Genomic DNA, 19875 nt, shown 5'->3' with positions numbered 1-19875 from the left:
TCTAGGGGCAGGCTGTTATGTTTCCTTAATGCTTGCTTAATGATCTATACTGTATAGCTTTGTCACCCTGTACCTTAGACTGATGTTTACAACTCTATATAATGATTGGAACTCACAATAGCACATTATACTCTTGTCCTGTATATTGCATGAATCCCTTTATAGATTATTTTAATTTAAATTAAGCTATTAGTTAAAGTGTTTTTACATTTATCTCTGGAGTTTTTCTTCCATTTTTATCCATATTTCCTTCCAGTATAATTTCTAGTGTCAAGAAAGATTGTAAGAGTCAAAAGTCTGCAATGAGATAGGTAGTCTTTTATATATGACAGAGACACTGCACCCATGAAATTGTAGCAATGTGGTCATCTAAACAAGACCTGCACAATGACAACTCTGGCTGACATCCCATTCCTTTATTTTTGAAGAATTTCCTTCAGTATCTTCTTCGCCCCAGGTCACTTTTTGATGAATTTTTCTAGTTTTCATGTGTCTTAAAACTCTTTGTTTCACCTATGATTTGAAAGATTGTTCTAGAATTAGAGATGGCAGGTCGCTGTTCTTGCCCTTCAGTGCTTTGAAGGTCCTTTTCACTGTCTTCTAGCTTGCTTTGTTTTGGAGGAAAACTCTTCCTCATTCTTATCTCTGTCCTCTGCACACATTATGCACCCAGTGACAGCTTTAAAAATGTTCTGTTCTTGACAAGACTTAAACAAGCACTACACCAACAGATATGATAGCATTGAAGGAGGAAGTACCACAAAGCTCGAACCTTAGATTAAGTACTACAGGCAGTTAAGAAATTCTGAGAGCAGGAGACAATAGTCCTCCCCAGGGAATAACAACCCCTCAATTGGTTATTTAACATCAAGCAATCATCTGTGAAATCAGATACATAAAAGTAAAATTATATGAACTGAACTTAACATATTTAAGCACACATATTTCCCATCTGCTACACCTAGGAGGAATAGAAAAACACTTTCCAAGAACAATTCTGTTTTGAAGAACTTGAGGTCATGAGACTCTTGCCTTGTTTTCTTCAAGTGTTCTCACACCCTCTCAGAATTCCCATCACAAGATTCCATTCCTGTACGATGTTCCAACTCATTAGAGGGTTGGATGGAGGAAAGGAGAAAATGATGTAATTATATTTTAATTTAAAAAAGTAAATTCTGTTTATGGACACTTGCTTATGGAGCCACAGCCATGCAGCTGGTTTAAGCCTGCCAACTTTTCTGAGTTATTCAAAAACCTTCTTTTTTTTATTTCTTTTTTCTCCTCTGTAGTCTTGCTTGCTTTCCCAGACACACTGGGATTTTTCATTCTTCTAAAGAAGTTGTCCCCTGGCCCTTTCCTTCCTGTGTCATCTTACATATGATTTTCTTTTTCTTCTCCTCCTCTTGCTCTTCCTCCTCTTCCTGCTCCTTCTCCTCCTCCTCCTCTTCTTCCTCCTCCTCTTATTCCTCCTCCTCTTCCTCCTCCTCTCTTCCTCTTCCTCCTCCTACTTTTCCTCCTCCTCCTCTTCATCCTTCTCTTCCTAAAAAAAAAAATTGTTGTTTGCCTACCCACATTTTTTTCTTTAAACTCAAATAAGACTGTCCCTAGTTTCAAAACAAAATTTCACTTCATGAGACTTTAAGTAAATTTTGAAGCATCTCAACCATCCATTCAAGGGGTTCTTTCTGTTCCCAATACATTTTTTTTCTCCAATGATTCAAACTGTGTATGTCAAACAACAGGAAGTCACACCACAGCTTAATGACAGTGGTTTCTGATTTTCCAAGCCACTCTCTAATCTTTTGTTTGTTTTTGTTCTTCATATGAGATTGTGTAAATCACTACACACCTATGTTCACCAAGCTTTTGCAATTTCCAACATACTATTAATTCTATCTATTGTAATTTTTTTATTTAATTTTTTTGAACATGAAATGCTTTTTTATAGCATGTTTTACAAGGGGAGGGGGTAAGAGGGGCCAAGTAGTGGAAAAGTACAGAATCTTCTTGGCCTGTGCCTTGAAACATGTCATGGTCTATATGGTACACTGCCTTGAATTATGATCTACTTGCTGTTCTTTAGAAGATATGGTACACTGCTTGAGTTATGGTCTCCCTGCTATTCTTAAGAAGATATGGTACTCTGCTTTGAGTCTATCTGCAGTTGCTAAGCAGGCTCTTGCAGTTGCCAAGCTTCAGAGGACATTGTGCAGGTGGGGAAAGGTAGGGGGTGAGGGTAAGGGTGAGGGTCCTGGCTTCTGGCATCTCCCCCTTCTCTGTTTAGTTAGAGAAGGCGTCTTATGATCAATCCCAACTATGTGAATTTTGAATTTGGATGTCTAATTATGGGGGGGTCTTAGACAAGTTCACAACCCCAAAACACTGATGTGAGACGAGTCACATCAATGGTCGAAGGCTTTAGGCTGTCGACGATGGGCAATGTCAAGGGACCCCGAGGTGGGTGAAAGGAGGGTGAGAGCCCTGTCTTAGGCCATGTAGGCTGCACCCACTCCCAGCACCACGCACTCCTTTTCAGCTGCATTGGGTGGGCCCCTGGGAAGTGGACCTACAATAATCCCGTCATTGGGCTAACTCACAGCCTTCCTAGTCCCTTGTAAATGTTCAAGTTACCAACCATTTGTCAGTTTGGGGTGTAATATTGTCATAAAGGAAGGCTCCCCAATGTTAGCGGCCATATCAAGGGTGGCCTTGGTTTAGGAAAAAGCCAATTTTTGTTGTGGTGATCAAGAGGCCAAGCTCTCTAGCGAGAGAAACGAGGGCAAAGCCAGGCATACCAGGAACCCTTCTGGAGGGCGTGGAAGTCTAGGGGTCGACCGTAGGGGGAGGCAGGGGAGCTGGCAGCTGTGTCAGTCTCCTGCGGAGTCACTTCTGGATCCTCTTCAATTTTCAGCTGATGGTAATGAATTTCAACCGTCTCCTTGATGGCAGCATCAACCTGGTTCTGTGGACGACAGGTCGCGGGCAACGATCTCTGTCTCGCTCAATCTTGATGTCGTGCGCACATCCTCTCAATGAGGGTCCGTCCGGAGGGGTCCGTGCCTCGAGCCCCACGTCTGGGTGCCACTTGACCCAACCGGCGGGTCCTAGTTATTCGTGGGGGTGAGGAGGACTGCAACCTGCTATTCTTCAGAAGATATAGTACACTGCTTGAGTTATGGTCTCCCTGCTATTCTTCAGATGATATGGTACACTGCTTTGAGTCTATCTGCAGTTGCCAAGCAGGGTCTTGCAGTTGCCAAGCTTCAGGGGACCTTGTGCATGTGGGAAAAGGTAGGGGGTGAGGGTAAGGGCGAGGATCCTGGCTTCTGGCCCATCTGGATTAGAACTTCTGACAGCAGGCATCACGGGTGATTCATTTTTACCTGGAAAGAAAAACGAAGGGGATTCTCAGGGAGATTTCTCTTCCCTGGATGTAAATTGTTATTCATCGTATTTATGGTTGGGCCTGGCTTTGTGAGGGTATCTATTTTTTTCCATTAATATTTGTAGTAGCCAGTTAGCTGTGCCTTCTGTGGTATTGGACAGGCATATCAGTCCTTGGCTCCATTAGGGAACTGGGTCTGGGGCATTCCCTTTATGGGTATGAGGGTCCTTCCCCATATCTGTGGCAAAATTTTGTTGGTCTTGGTGGTGCCCGAGGTCACCAACATGGTCAGCAAGAGATTTGCCATGAGCTTTCAGCTTTAGAGAGAGAAAAGTGAACAAGGCATGATGGAGAATATTTCAGGGGGACTCCTTCTGAGGGGGTACCGTTCCCCCTCTTTTGTTTTTAAAGCCAATTTTTCAGAGTTCTTGTAAAATCAGGGCAGAAGCACCAACAGTTGCTCCTTCCACACTCAGAGAGTCATGAAGACCTTATTTAAGGATATATAAATCTATATTAATAATCTTTTGTCAAAGGACTTTTATAGCACCACTGACAATTAATCAGACTATGTGATATATCGATTAGAAATAGCTTTTTCTACTTTTTGTGAGATTACCTCTCTTTTGTCAATTAACTGTTGAGGAAGTTAGGGTTTACCTCTCTCTTGAGAATATTGAACAGAGATTTAAATTCTTTTGTGGAGAGCTTAAAATAGGATCTTAGCCAATTTGCAACTCCTAGAAACTTTTGAAATTAATTTAAAATAAGTAAACTCCCTTTTTTTTAAATCCTTTATCTGTGTGGGTTTTTTATTGGATATTATACGTATTTACCTTTCAATGTTATCTCCTTTCTCATTCTCCCCCAAAATCCCTTATCCCATACCCCCTCCTCCTAATTTTTGTGATGGTGTGCTCCAAACATCCTCACAGTCCCATCTCCCTGCTCTCGAATTCCCACACAGTTGGGGATCCAAACTTTCGGGGACCTTGGCCCTCCACTTTCACTGAAGTCTAACATGGTCACCCTCAATTCCCTATACAGGTGCGTGAGTCCCTCCCTTTGTGCTCTCTGGCTGGCGGTTTAGACTTTGGGAGTTCTGGTTGAAACTTTTGATACTCTTTCTAGAAAGGACCAACGCATTCATACTTTGGTCTTCCTTCTTCTATGTGAGTTTTATGTGGTCTATATGTAGATTCTTAGAAATTGTGAGCTTTTGGGCTAATATCCACTTATCAGTGAGTGCATACCATGTATGTTCTTTTGAGATTGGGTCATCTCACTCAAGATGATATTTTCCAGCTCCATCCATTTGCCTAGGAATTTTGTGAACTGATTGTTTTTAATAGCTGAGTAGTACTCCATTGTATAAATGTACCACATTTTCTGCATCCATTCTTCTGTCGAAGGGCATCTGGGTTCTTTCCAACTTCTGGCTATTATAAATAAGGCTGCTATGAACATGGTGGAACATGTGTCCCTGTTGTATGTTGAAACGTCTTTTGGGTATATGCCCAGGAGTGGTATAGCTGGGTCCTCAGGTAACACTATGTTCAATTTTCTGAGATACCGCCAGACTTCCTTCCATAGTGGTTGTACCAGTTTACAATCCCACCAACAGTGGAGGAGTGTTCCTCTTTCTCCACATCCTCGCCAACATGTGCTGTCACCTGTGTTTTTGATCTTAGCCATTCTGACTGGTGTGAGGTGGAATCTCAGTGTTGTTTTCATTTGCATTTCCCTGATGACTAGTGATGCTGAACACTTCTTTAGGTGCTTCTCAACCATTCGAGCTTCCTCAGTTGAGAATTCTTTGTTTAGCTCTGTGCTCCATTTTTTAATAGGGTTCTTTGATTGTCTAGAGTCTAATTTCTTCAGTTCTTTGTATACCTTGGATATTAGCCCTTTATCAGATGTAGGGTTGGTGAAGATCTTTTCCCAATCTGTTGGTTGCCACTCTGTCCTATTGAGTGTGTCCTTTGCTTTACAGAAGCTTTGCAGCTTTATGAGGTCCCATTTGTCAATTTTTGGTCTTAGAGCACAGGCCATTGGTGTTCTGTTCAGGAACTTTTTCCCTGTGCCTATGTGTTCCAGGCTTTTTCCCAGTTTCTCTTCTATTAGTTTCAGTGTGGCTGGTTTTAGATGGAGGTCCTTAATCCACTTAGAATTGAGCTTTGTACAAGGAGATAAGTATGGATCAATTTGATTTTTTCTACATGCTGACCACCAGTTGGACCAGCACCATTTGTTGAAAATGCTATCTTCTTTCCATTCGATGGTTTTAGCCCCTTTGTCAAAGATCAAGTGACCATAGGTATGGGGGTTCATTTCTGGGTCTTCTATTCTGTTCCACTAATCCTCCTGCTTGTCTCTGTTCCAATACCATGCAGTTTTTATCACTATTGCTTTGTAGTACAGCTTGAAGTCGGGGATGGTGATACCTCCAGAAGTTCTTTCATTGCTGAGAGTAGTTTTCACAATCCTGGGTTTTTTGTTATTCCAAATAAATTTTAAGATTGCTCTTTCTATCTCTGAGAAGAATTGAGTGGGAATTTTGATGGGGATTGCATTAAATCTGTAGATGGCTTTTGGCAAAATAGCCATTTTTACAATATTAATCCTTCCAATCCATGAGCATGGGAGATCTTTCCATCTTCTGAGATCTGCTTCGATTTCTTTCTTCAGGGGAATGAAGTTCTTGTCATACATGTCTTTTACTTGCTTGGTTAGGTTCACACCAAGGTATTTTATATTATCTGTGACTATTTTGAAGGGTGTCGTTTCCATAATTTCTTTCTGAGCCAGTTTATCTTTTGAGTAGAGGAAGGCTACTGATTTGCTTGAGTTAATTTTATATCCAGCCACTTTGCTAAAGTTGTTTATCAGGTTTAGGAGTTCTCTGGTGGAAGTTTTAGGGTCACTTAAGTAGACTATCATATCATCTGCAAATAGTGAGATTTTGACTTCTTCCTTTCCAATTTGTATCCCTTTGACCTCCTTGTGTTGCCTAATTGCTCTGGCTAGGACTTCCAATACTATATTAAATAAGTAGGGGGAGAGTGGGCAGCCTTGCCTAGTCCCTGATCTTAGTGGGATTGCTTCAAGTTTCTCTCCATTTAGTTTGATGCTGGCTACTGGTTTGCTGTATATTGCTTTTACTATGTTTAGGTATGGACCTTGAATTCCTGACCTTTCCAAGACTTTTATCATGAAGGGGTGTTGAATTTTGTCAAATGCTTTCTCACCATCTAGTGAGATGATCATGTGGTTTTTTCTTTGAGTTTGTTTATATAATGGATTACATTGATGGATTTCCGAATATTGAACCACCCGTTCATTCCTGGGATAAAACCTACTTGATCATGGTGGATGATTGTTTTGATGTGTTCTTGGATTTGGTTTGCTAGAATTTTATTGAGTAATTTTGCATCAATGTTCATAAGGGAGATTGGCCTAAAGTTCTCTTTCTTTGATGGGTCTTTGTGTGGCTTAGGTATGAGTGTAATTGTGGCTTCAAAGAATGAGTTGGGTAGTGTACCTTCTGTTTCTATTTTGAGGAATAGTTTGAAAAGAATTGGAATTAGGTCTTCCTTGAAGGTCTGATAGAATTCTGCACTAAAACCGTCTGGTCCCGGGCTTTTCTTTGTAGGGAGACTTTTAATGACTGCTTCTATTTCTTTTGGGGTTATGGGACTGTTTAGATGGTTTATCTGGTCCTGATTTAACATTGGTAACTGGTATTTGTCTAGGAAATTGTCCATTTCATCCAAATTTTCCAATTTTGTTGAATATAGGCTTTTGTAGTAGGATCTGATGATTTTTTTAATTTCCTCAGTTTCTGTTGTTATGTCACCCTTTTCAGTTCTGATTTTATTAATTTGGATACTGTCTCTCTGCCCTCTGATTAGTCTAGCTAAGGGTTTATCTATCTTGTTGATTTTCTCAAAGAACCAGCTCCTGGTTTTATTGATTCTTTGGATAGTTCTTTTTGTTTCTATTTGGTTGATTTCAGCCCTGAGTTTGATTATTTCCTGCCGTCTACTCCTCTTGGGTGTATTAGCTTCTTTTTGTTCTAGGTCTTTCAGGTGCTCTGTCAAGCTGTTAGTGTATGCTCCCTCCAGTTTCTTTTTGTAGGCACTTAGAGCTATGAATTTTCCTCTTAGCACTGCTTTCATTGTATCCCATAGATTTTGGTATTATGTGTCATCATTTTCATTAAATTCTAAAAAGTTTTTAATTTCTTTCTTTATTTCTTCCCTTACCTGATTATCAAGGAGTAGGGTGTTGTTTAGTTTCCATGTGAATGTGGGCTTTCCATTCTCTTTGTCATTTTTGAAGACCAGCCTTAGACCATGGTGATCTGATAGGATGCAGGGAATTATTTCAATTTTCTTATATCTGTTGAGGCCTGTCTTGTGCCCAATTATATGGTCTATTTTGGAGAAGGTACCATGAGGTGCTGAGAAAAAGATATATTCTTTTGCTTTAGGGTGAAATGTTCTATAGATATCTGTTAAGTCCATTTGGTTCATAACTTCTGTTAGTTTTACTGTATCTCTATTTAGTTTCTGTTTCCATGATTTATCCATTGCTGAGAGTGGGATGTTGAAGTCTCCCACTATTATTATGTGAGGTGCAATGTGTGTTTTGAGCTTTAGTAAGGTTTCTTTTATGAAAGTCGATGCTCCTGTATTTGGCGCATAGATATTCAGAATTGAGAGTTCATGTTGGTTGACTTTTCCTTTGACAAGTATGAAATGCCCTTCCTTATCCTTTTTGATAGTTTTAAGTTGAAAGTCGATTTTATTCGATATTAGAATGGCTACTCCCGCTTGTTTCTTAGGTCCATTTGCTTGAAAAATTGTTTTCCAACCTTTTACTCTAAGGTAGTGTCTGTCTTTGTCACTGAGGTGGGTTTCCTGTAAGCAGCAAAAAGCTGGGTCCTGTTTGCGTATCCAGTCCGTTAGCCTATGCCTTTTTATTGGGGAATTGAGTCCATTGATGTTAAGAGATATTAAGGAGAGGGTGTTGTTGCTTCCTGTAATTTTTGCTAATAGTGGAGACATCGTTTGTGTGGTTATCTTCTTTTGAGTTTGATGGAAAAGGATTATTTTCTTGCTCTTTCTAGGGTATGATTGCCCTCCTTGTATTGGAGCTTTCCTGCTATTATCCTTTGTAAAGCTGGATTTGTGGGAAGATACTGTGTAAATTCAGTTTTGTCATGGAATATCTTAGTTTCTCCATTTATGGTAATTGAGAGTTTTGCTGGGTAAAGTAGTTTGGGCTGGCATTTATGTTCTCTTAGGGTTTGTATGATATTTGTCCAGGATCTTCTGGCTTTTATAGTATCTGGTGAGAAGTCAGGTGTAATTCTGATAGGTTTGCCTTTATATGTTATTTGGCCTTTTTCCCTTACTGCTTTTAAAATTCTTTCTTTGTTTTGTGCATTTTGTGTCTTGATTATTATGTGACGGGAGGTATTTCTTTTTTGATCTAGACTGTTTGGCGTTCTGTAGGCTTCTTGTATGATTATGGGCATCTCATTCCTTAGGTTAGGGAAGTTTTCCTCAATAATATTGTTGAAGATATTTACTGGCCCTTTAAGTTGGGAATCTTCACTCTCATCTATACCTATTATACTTAGGTTTGGCCTTCTCATTGCATCCTGGATTTCCTGGATATTTTGAGATAACAACTTTTTGCATTTTGCATTTTCTTTGATAGTTGTGTCAATGTTTTCTAAGGTATCTTCTGCACCTGAGATTCTTTCTTCTATCTCTTGTATTCTGTTGGTGATGCTTGTGTCTATGACTCCTGATTTCTTTCTTAGGTTTTCTATCTCCAGGATAGTCTCCCTTTGTGATTTCTTTATTGTTTCCGCTTCCATTTTTATGTCCTGGATGGTTTTGTTCAATTCCTTCATCTGTTTGTTTGTGTTTTCTTGTAATTCTTTAAAGGATTTTTGTGTTTCTTTAAGGACTTCATCCTGTTTTCCTGTGTTCTCCTCAAGTTTTTTGATAGTGTTATTTACTTCCTTCTTGTAGTCCTCTAGCATCATCATTAGAAGTGATTTTAGATCTGGTTCTTGTTTTCCTGGTGATATGGGGAGTTTAGGACTTTCTAATGTGGGAGAACTAGGTTCTGATAATGGCAAGTACCTTGGGTTGCTGGTGCTTGTGTTCTTGCGCTTGCCTTTCACCATCTGGATCACCTTTGTGCTATCAGTGCTGTCTCTGACTGGGGCCTGTCTTTCCTATTATCTAGGCTGTGTCAGAACTGTTTGGGATGGGTTTTGCTGCTTGAGTTAGAGCTGAGGCCCAAGATGTGCTCAGTGCTCAGGTGGAAACCGGAAGGGGGGCTCCGGGTCAGGAGCGGATTCCTGGGTCCCAGTGAGTCCCAGTGGGTCCCAGTGGGTCCCCGTTGCTCCCTGATTGGGGGCGAGCACTGCCACCTCCTAGCCTAAGAAACTGCTTGAGCTAGCTGGAGCCACCGAGAGCCCAGCTACCTCTAGGATCTGTGAGATTGGGTGCAGAGCTGACTCTCGGGATCTGCTCGGGCACAGACCGGAAAGAACTCACGCTCCGGGCCTGGAGTGAACTCCTGGGTCCCAGTGGGTCCTAGCCGCTCCCTGTTTGGGGGCAAGCACTGCCACCTCCTAGCCCAAGACCCTGCTTGGCACAGAGGTCCTGCGAGCCCCGCTTCCTCTGGATTCTGCGAGATTGGGTGCAGAGCTGCCTCCCGGGATCCGCAAGTCCTCGGGCCCAGACCGGATGGAGCCTGCTCCGGGACAGGAGCGAATTCCTGGGTCCCAGTGGGTCCCGGTTGCTCCCTGTTTGGGGCGAGTGCTGCTTTTTCCTTACCTGGGATGCTGCGCAAGTTCAAGCTCCTGGGAGTCCCTGTTTCTCTCGGTTTTCTGGGGTATCTATTGTAATTTTTACTCCAAATATTGCGTGTGACATTGTTACAGTTTCAACGTTTTCTTTTTGACATGCATGTTTTTGGTTACCCTGTCTGTGATATCTTCTAACTGTAGCAAGGATACAGAGAATACTCTTAGAAACGTCCTATCTTTGTGTTGTAATTTTGACATTGTTCTAGTTTCAACATTTTCTTTTTCACACGCATGTTTTTGATTACCCTGTCTGTGATATCCTCTAACTATAGCAAGGATATAGAGAACACTCTTAGAAATGTTCTATCTTTGTGTTGTAATTTTATCAGGCTGGTGTTAGTTTTGACAGATCCTTGCTTCCATTAGCCCTGAGTAGTTTTCTGGAATCAGCATTGATTAAGAAAGGAGGAATTGCAACACACCCCTCTCAAGTTCTCTTCTGTGTGTCTCTGCTCTGTGGGACTCTGCTTTATGATTCCAGGCCCTTTGGCCTCAGCTCTAACTCGTGGGAGGCGGTATAATCCATTTGAGTTCCACTCCATGAACTGACTCCAAAGCTTTCTCTGGGTAGTAAGGACATCAGCTGAGAGTTAAAACCATTCATTTCATGGTTCTTAGTGAAAAGTCTCCCTCACTGACTGATGTCCAATTTCTAGAAAACAATTATATAGTTTTCATTTAGAGTTATAGTCATTTGTATCATAAAGACAATCTGATCCATGTTTGTTTGTTTGTTTGTTTGACTTCAGCACTTAAAGCTGTTAATTGTAATGCTCATTCTTTAAGGTTAACAGATAGTGATAGTGACAGTGTATGTGTTTTACTGGTGACAGGAGGAGGAGATGCAGAGTGTGGGGCCTCATTCTCTGAAATGCTCAGAATTATCTTCCAATGCATCTTTAGGTGGATGGTGTCCCAGAAAACCATACAAGGGCATAAGGGAAACTATCTAACACAGATAACATGTATCTTACATGAGAGTCAGTGTTACAGTTCCTCCTGTAAACCTGCAATGCTTCTACAAAGCACCAAGTTTAATATCCAAGTCCTGATTTATGTCTTCTGTGAGCTATGTATGGTAAATACTTATAATAATTTTGCATTGCCTTTGCATTCATTTTTAATTAATTTTTTACTTTTTTATGCTTGAGATTATGGCATAATTAAATTTCACCTTTCCCTTTCCTCCCACCAAACCCTCCTATATTCCTCCCCACCCATTCTCCTTCAAATTCATAGCCGTTTCTTTCATTAATTGTCACTACATACATGTATATATATGGATATTAAATAATATAATATATTGTTAAATATCTGTTCAGTCTGTATGATGCTACTTGTATGTGTGTTTTCAGGGATGACCATTTGACACTAGGCAACCTATTGATGTGCTCTTCTCTGTGGAAGACAACTTCTGCTCCAAGTTTTCCCAATTTACCTATACTTTTTGTGTAGGGCCTCATGGTCTTTTTCTGTTTACTTAGGCATATTCAGTGGTGTCATCATTTTAGGCATATAGACATATTATTCTACCCAAGAAGGAGCCACAATTACGTAGCTAGAGCCAGGGAAACAGACTGGAATGACATGCCATGAATGGAAGTATAGAACACATCTGGGGACTTAGAGATTCAAAAACAAGCAACAACAAAATGCACACACTCAGAGATGAGCAAATGGAAAGGAAGCATGGATCAGTCAAGAAGATCAAGGTAGATGAAAGAAGATGCCCCATGAACCTCACAAAGGCTGCAACTGTAGCTGGTCTCTGCCATCGACATTTGACAGCTGCTGTCATATAGTGAGCGTGCCCGAAATTCTGCCACTTTTTTTAGTACTTCAGTCATGAATACAATAAAGGTGATCAAACCCTCATCTTACTGGATTTTGTTAGCTTTTCCTGTAGCCTTTGGAACAAAGGCCACAAAGTGATTTATGTAAAATAACTTAGTTTCTGGTTCATTCTTAGACATTCAGATGTATTTTTTTTTCATTTTTTCCCCATGGAGATAAAGGAATAATTTAGCCAAATAAGGTCCAGCCCTTGCCTTTCACTGAAACCCCTGAGAATGAGACCTGTATTAAGCTCTGTGGGGCGATTCCCTACAGTGGGGCCATGGCTGTGTTCCTAGAACACAAAGATTTGAAGGAGAAGAGGCACAGCTGCAAATTCATCTCCATGAAGAACAAATTTGTGATTGCTGAAGCAGTCAACAGGGTGTGATTTCTTGAGGATTCAATGCCTCAAGAAATGTTCAAATTATTAATTTTAGATTTGGACAAGGACAAGCACCCCAGACAGACAAAAGGCCCTTTCACTGAGAAAAAAAAAAGGATCTGAAAGAGATAGGGATATTTGGGGAATTGCCCTATGGCAGAATGTCTGACTTTCAATTTCATTTTCAACAAAGATGGTTGTCTCTGTGTGGGAAGATAAATTCATAGAAATGGGAAAAATAGTGTGTTTTTCTTTGTGTAAATCACCTTGGCTAGCTATGACCTCTGCCGGTAACACCACTAACACCCCTACTTCAAAAGAGAGGCACATTATCTGGGATGGTGAGGTGACCCAGACAAGCATGGATGGCTTGGTACTTGGCCTGAGTTAAGCCACATGACTCAAATCTTTGTAGATCCACTATGGGATATGCTGCTGTTCTGTGTCAATTCATAGAACCATCTCACTTTGAAGAGTATCTTGGCTCTTAACAGAGCTGGAGAAGTCAGTGGAGATCTGTCTAAGGCCCACTCAGCTTTTTATCCTCAACAGAGTACCATGGGATCCTGTCATACTGAGCTAACTACTGAAGTTCCCGATCAGGCGGCACATACTCTTTTGGATTTCCCATACTGTATTTTTGTTTTCTCTACTGGAAATCCTTGTGCCTTTTTCGTATCCATCATAAACAGGGAAAATTAACTAGCATAAGCCCTTCAGACAGCACTCCCTGAAAGACTATCCTTGCTGAGGCTTCACTGCATCCCACTCTCTGTTCTATGCACTACACTCTATTGCTTCATGCAGGATACAAATTGCACTATGCACAATAGTCTAGGTGCCCATCAATAGACTAATAGATGAAGAAGACATATGTATGTATGTATGTTTGTATGTATGTATGTATGTACGTATATGTGTGTATGTATGTTATGCATATGCACATACATACAATGAATACATTAATTTATTAAATTAAAAATACTCAGAACTCTGAGAAGCTCAATGGTAAAAATAATTATGCGACCTCCTTATGTGTAACTGTAAGAAGTCTCATTAAATTCTAAAATCAACAGAAATAATTCTAAACATGCTCTGCATTCCCCCAGATAGCCTCAGTTCTTTTTCAATATATATCATAAGCTGCCGTGCACATAAGATGATGTCTTACCTGTTTGTGAGTCTTATTTATCTAAGTAGCCACTACATAATAGGTACTCAAACGGCCTCTTGAGCATAGTAATGAGTCATTAGACATTATACTCAGATTTTAATAAGCTTTCAATTTCTTTTGGCAACAAGTCTGTTTTCCAGCCCTTCTTTCATTTTTCCCTTGATATAACACCACTTAATGAAGATAAAGTTCTTGTGTGTAGTAGTACAAAATTTAACATGGAAGCACAGAATGAGTGAAAATAAAATTAGGTAGAAATATAGCTTCAATTTCTGGGATCCAAATTTTACTTTATGTTTCACAGTCTTGAAAGTTAACTCTGGTGTGAAGACTAATTCAGAATTTCATACACATCAGGTTGCCATGTCTGAGTGTTCTCATCATCTTGATGACGACATAGCATAGTTGAGAGAAACCTTCCTCTGTTGGTTAGTTTTTATTGTCAAGCTGTCACAATCTTGAGTCAACTGGGAAGAGGGAGTCTCCTCTGAGGGGTTGCCCTAATCAAATTGGCTTGTGAAAGTGTCTCAAGAGATCATCTTGACTGATGATTGGTAGAGGCACAGTGGGGAATGGCTCAGTCCACTGTGGGTAGCACCATACCAAGACATGCAGACATAAGCAATAATAAAAAAGCTACCTGAGCACTAGCCAGTGAGCAAGTCAGTAAGCTATATTCCTCCTTGATTTCTGCTTCAGTTCTAGTTTTAATTCCTGCCTGAATTCCTCAAAGGTAAACAAAAACCTAAAAGTGTTAGTTGACATAAATCTCAGAGTATTTTATATCAACAGAGAGACCAAAACACTCCCAGAATGTAAAATTCTGCTGATCAAAGAATCATTACAGAAGCCAAATTGACAAAGTAACTGAGCATCTTTGGAGTGAGTTGGAGTCAATGGAGAGGAAGAGGGCCTAAATCAGCTGGGTCTTGGACAGAGATTTTCTGTCACTTCCTTGGAATATGATACTAGAGACTTTTAAAAGGAATTTAGAGATCAGAGGTTGTGCTCAGACTCTGACTCCGCCTCACTAAGTGCAGAGTCCCTTACTGTTCCACTGTGTGTAAGGGACTTTGTTATAACAAACTCTGATGACTTGGGGCCTTACTGTGTACCAGGCAGTGCTCCAGGCATTTTGCATATGCTGGGTTAATTTCCATTTAAAGTACCTGTAAAAGGGCATATTGCACTTCAAACTATACAGATAGGTAGAAAAATAAGTAGGTGGGCCCTAGAACTTTCAGTTGTGCAACCTCCACATCATTTCACTTTATGGCTTAAATTGATGCTTTGAAGGGCCACAGGCTGTATATACCATCTATCTCCACATGCAGTCATGAAGTGTGGTCTGCAATGAGTGAATGACTTGCTGGAGGTTACTCTGTGATGGGAGGACTTAGATTTGAATGCAAACAGACTGAGGAACAGACTCTTGTCCATACCTCTGCAGGGACTGATAAAGTATGCTAACTGAAGACAGGAGTGGGTAGAGGGCTCAGGATGTTAGACTATCAGCTAAAACTCAAGGCCAGAGTGGACTTGGATGTCCACACCCCTAGACTAGCCTCCCACTGCATAGATCAGTCTTCTTAGTACAAACCATTCAGATTCCATCCCAAACATGCTGGGTTCAAGTTCAGTGGGTCACGACTTCTTTGGGGGTCACATATCAGATATCTTGAATATCATATATTTACATTACAGTATGCAACAGTAACAAAATTATAGGTATGAAGTAGCAACAAAAGAATGTTATCATTGGAGGTCACTACAACATGAGAAACTGTATTGAAGAGCTATAGCATTAGGAAAGCTGAGAGCCTCTGTTTTAGCCTACTTTCTGTTGCTGTGATAAAAATACCATGAGCAGAAGTTACTTAAAAACAAAAAGTTGATTTGACTTATAATTTCAGGTTACTATCCATATCTGTGGATAGGTCACAGTGAAAGGAACTTAGAATAGCTGACCACATCATGGTCACAGCTAAGAGCAGAGGGGTGTGGCTATGTCCATGCTTTCTTTTGCTCAGCTGACTTTTTTAAATTATAAAGTTCAGGGCCCAAATAAAGAAATGGTGCTGACCATATTCAGGATGGGTCTTTTCTTTCCTATCAACTAAGGCAATCAAGACATTCTCCCATAGACACACCCACAACCCAACCTGAGCCAAACAGGTCATCAGTTGAATTTCTCTTCCCAGTCATTCTTATCAAGTTGGCAGCTAAAACTCACCAGAATGTAACACTTTGGATGTTACTACTCACTTTGATATACAAAGAAAAACTCGACTGAGAATGGAATCCATAATCCGGAACTTTCTAGAGACAAGTAGGTGTGTGGTGGACAAACTGAGACTTGAACTCAGGTACAACATGTATTTGTTACTGTTCTCATTGTTGGTACACCACCAAGTGGATTCAGTGGGCTTAAGAAAGTAAGTACATGAAATTCGGAGGGAAAAATGGTAGGAGAAAGGTAGGAACTGAAAAGTATATTTGATCAAAGCACATTAAATGCATATATGAAATTCTAAAACAATAAAATATGTAAGAAGAGTAATGCTTAAAGGAAAAGATAATAAAGAGTTGACAAAGAAGGCTTTCTTCCTCATTGCCCAAGGCCCACCTGTAGAGTCAAGGATGCATTTCCCAACAAATTAAAAAGCAGAAGAAAATTTGTTAAATAAAATTATTGAAGGCATCTAACCATCACACTATTTGATCAACATATGGAATAGACCAAAATGACTGCTTACAGGAGCTATTTGTTTTATATTTAAGGTAAAACACAATTCTCTCATGTCCAAGCCCAGAATATTTTAGTGGAATTCCACGTTCAAGAAAGGACATTTTATAATTGAAGCTAGCTTCCCAGAAAGCAAAGGAGAATTTTATCACTCAGAAAAAGGTATGTAGACTTAAGAGCAAGGGCTGTGTATGAGGAAGGGTTGGGCTGAGAAGGAGTGTCCAGAAATACCACCTACCACAGAAGCTCCCTGTATGAGAGCCAGCACAGAACAAAGCTGAGCAGAAAGAATATTTTGTTTATTAATTTTGAATAGGAAGTAAACAGGAGGTGCTGTTCCTTAACAGTGCTCTCAAAGCATCAGAGGTCTCTCCAGTGATTCAGAAGTATCTCCAAGTGTCTGCTTTATAGAGCCAAAAAATCTCAGAAATCTCTGGACTTAAAAAAAAATCTCATCTTTTCTGTAAGGATTATAGTATGTCTGAAAATGTAAAACCTCGTGTTATTTTACTTTTCCTGCTGAGACATGAACAAATATCTATTCAATCAAGACAAGGCACAGATTGTAGGCCAAAGAATTAATTCCACCCAAGCTTAATGTGCTAGTGACTTTGTAAGGATACTTATAGAAGCATGGTTGAACAGTTACTAACAGAAACATCGATGCCTGAAACACAGGTGAATCACCAGAAAGCCCACGTGAGCATGGGGGATGACCCACAAGAGCAGTGTTTCTGGAGCTCTGTCCATGAGTTGTAGGTAGAACAGCCCATTAACGTCTCTTCTTCCCAGCTATTCTTCCTGCTAAGGATAACCTTGGGGTGAGATCTTGTGAGTTTTGTTATTTGGAGGATCTTCCTGACCCTTATAAGTTTCCTTTATCTCTTCGGTCTTGCAACTTTTGTTTACTTCCTGAGGTAGTTTTATAAACTACCTTGCTTCTCCAAAACTTCTGCCTTTTCCCTCTTCTGAGATTTGCTTTGCTTTAGGTTCTTTGAGCTGCTGTCAAATAATTCTGTCCAAGAAGTAACTTAAGATAGAGAGGGTTCAGTTGGTTTTATTCTGTGTCATTGTGGTTATTGTCCTGTGAAATCTGACACTTGGTCGTTGTTTGGGGCGATAGGATAATGCAGAAATAATCTTGGTTAATGTGGGAATGTCAAGGACATCCTCCAGACACTCCCTTTCAGGTACTTTAACACAGCCATTATACAAACGACTATCCCATAATTTTGAAAGTAAGACCAACTCTACAACTTTAACCTAAATCCCTCAATATTCCCAGCCTGAAAGTCTTGTTTCCTTATAACTGATTGGATTAGAATAAGTCAGTGATGCTCAGTTCTGTATCATCTCCAGTATGGCTTAAAAAAAAAAAAAACAAGAAAGACTCAGTGCAGGCTGATTCCAAGAGATGTGGGGAAGGGTGGGCTGATGTGCCCTTTCTCTGTAGAAGATGGAATAAAGGAGTTGATATGTAAAATGAGTCACTGTTTGGATATAACTATTCCTCTGCTGACCCATCTGGAGTAGATGACCCAAACCTAAGAACGTCTGTTGAAATATGTGGGTAACCATGTTGGGTTATATAGCAGGGGCCAATATTAGTAAGACTAATCTGAGAAATATAAATAGTGTAGAATGCTTAGGGATGGTGTCTAAGGTTATGCTTAAAATGGTCTAAGGAGTGTAACAGTCCACATAATGTGGAATTGAAATAAAAAATAACAGGATGAATTGAATTATAACATTTCTTTCTAACATTTCATGTTTTTTAAAGCACGCAAATTCAAGGAAGTGATGTGGCACACTGCATTGCCAATTAAATTCTGGAAGCAGGTCTTAGCTCTTGGGAAGCTGGCAGGCAATCCAATCCACAGAAAAAAATGATTATAGGTCTTTTCATGCTTTACAAATTTATTTTCAAGATAATTGTAAACTGCGAAAACTATTCTAAATATTTCAAAAGACCTATATATCAGCTAAGTAAAAATTCATAGTTGAAGATACTTATCCATAATTCATTGACTACAAATAGGAGCTAATTTGTCTGTGTGATGCTTTAGAGACAGTTAAACACTGACATCATTTCTTGCAGTGAGCTAGGATGTTCAGTAATTTTCCCACTTAGTAGACTTTTTTATTTCTTTCCTACCCAATCTAATATAATTAATGCATTTATGGATTAACTGCCTCAGACTGTGAAACAATTGGTCTAGAAATCCCACTAATCACTAATTACTGTAGGTTCTTTGGAAAATCATGTTCAATATGCAGACCCAGGGTTTCTACTCTAGTTAAAGGCTTTTTGAGTTGGATGTGCAGAACTTCAGCCAATCTGCAAAAGTTGATGTTGGTGCAACTAAGTGGCACTGCAGTTTAATCAAAGTGTGCATTGCTAGGGTCTCACAGATTTATATGCATGTTGTGGAGAAGAATAAAAAGAACTGTTTCATTGTGAGCTCCCAGCAGACTGGCCTTGCTGGCTAACCTAGACTCACATCTCCACTGTCCAACTCGGATGCTTTAAGATTGCAAGTGTATGCTTTGCTCTGTGTCCTGATTCATGCTCTATGTTTTTCAATATTTTTTTTCTAACAAAAGAGAAACAGAGATCAGGTCTTCAAGAGAAACTAGGTCAATTTTATATTGGGACCATGGGTCAAAAAGAGATGTGTCCCTGGTACATGCTGTCCTGTAACCAGACGATGATGTTCTGTCTTCTATGTGTCTCTGAATTACTTAAGGAAGTTCTCCTCTCAGCCACTAGAGATTCTGATTTAACCATTCCAGGGTAAGTCTTGACTCTTTAACAAGCTACTACTTTAATTCTGATGAAAGTGGCTATAGACTGCTTCTTAAGAAAAAAATGGAAGGAATCTTTATTTTCTAAATTCTCACTGTTCTGCATAATTTTGTTTGAAATTTAAATGCTTTTCTTTATTTAAATCTAATTTATGCAAATATTGCTCTTATAAGTATAATAAATTCTCCTGTCTCTCACCTACATACTTCCTCACTAAGACAATCTCTCCAATTAAAAACTGCTCATCCTGTGACATCCTCCAAATTAAATGAATATGCCAGTAGATAATCCCAAGAAAAAAGAGAGAGATTCAAATTATCTTTTAAATTCTTAATGCTATGCCAAAATTCATCTCCTCCATCCTTCTGGATTCTATACAGCAACATTTCCCCTAAGAGGTATTTCTGGGCTCTTCCTCCCCATGGAGGCAGTCTGATTATCACAGAACATGGTGGCACAGGGAAGGAAGTATAGTAAAATCCATGATTGAGGAGCCAATTGTTATGTTATATGAGAACATTTAGAGGTGTTTGTGGGTTGTGACAACTCTTTCTCACCTCTCTTGACCTGTTTCCTCTAGCATTCCTTCCCTCCAAACTCCCACAGTGGTGGGAAAAATCAAGACCTATTTTTTCCATGTCATTGGTTCAA

General features: G+C 39.8%; 1 non-coding gene across 1 annotated transcript in view; it reads right to left on the bottom strand.

Moving 5' to 3' along the window:
• Positions 1 to 12, bottom strand: part of LOC114636342 — a 132-nt gene extending 120 nt beyond the window's left edge. Inside the window, exon 1 of the small nucleolar RNA XR_003713611.1 lies at positions 1 to 12. This exon is cut by the window's left edge and continues 120 nt beyond it. This is a non-coding gene — a small nucleolar RNA (small nucleolar RNA SNORA17).
• Positions 13 to 19875: the final 19863 nt, after the last annotated feature.

This window comes from Grammomys surdaster, unplaced genomic scaffold (assembly GCF_004785775.1).
Source record: "Grammomys surdaster isolate TR1022 unplaced genomic scaffold, NIH_TR_1.0 123578, whole genome shotgun sequence".
In the NCBI taxonomy this organism is placed as follows: domain Eukaryota; kingdom Metazoa; phylum Chordata; class Mammalia; order Rodentia; family Muridae; genus Grammomys; species Grammomys surdaster.
The sequence above is the reverse complement of the archived record's forward strand: the minus strand, read 5'-3'. Positions and strand labels throughout refer to the sequence as shown.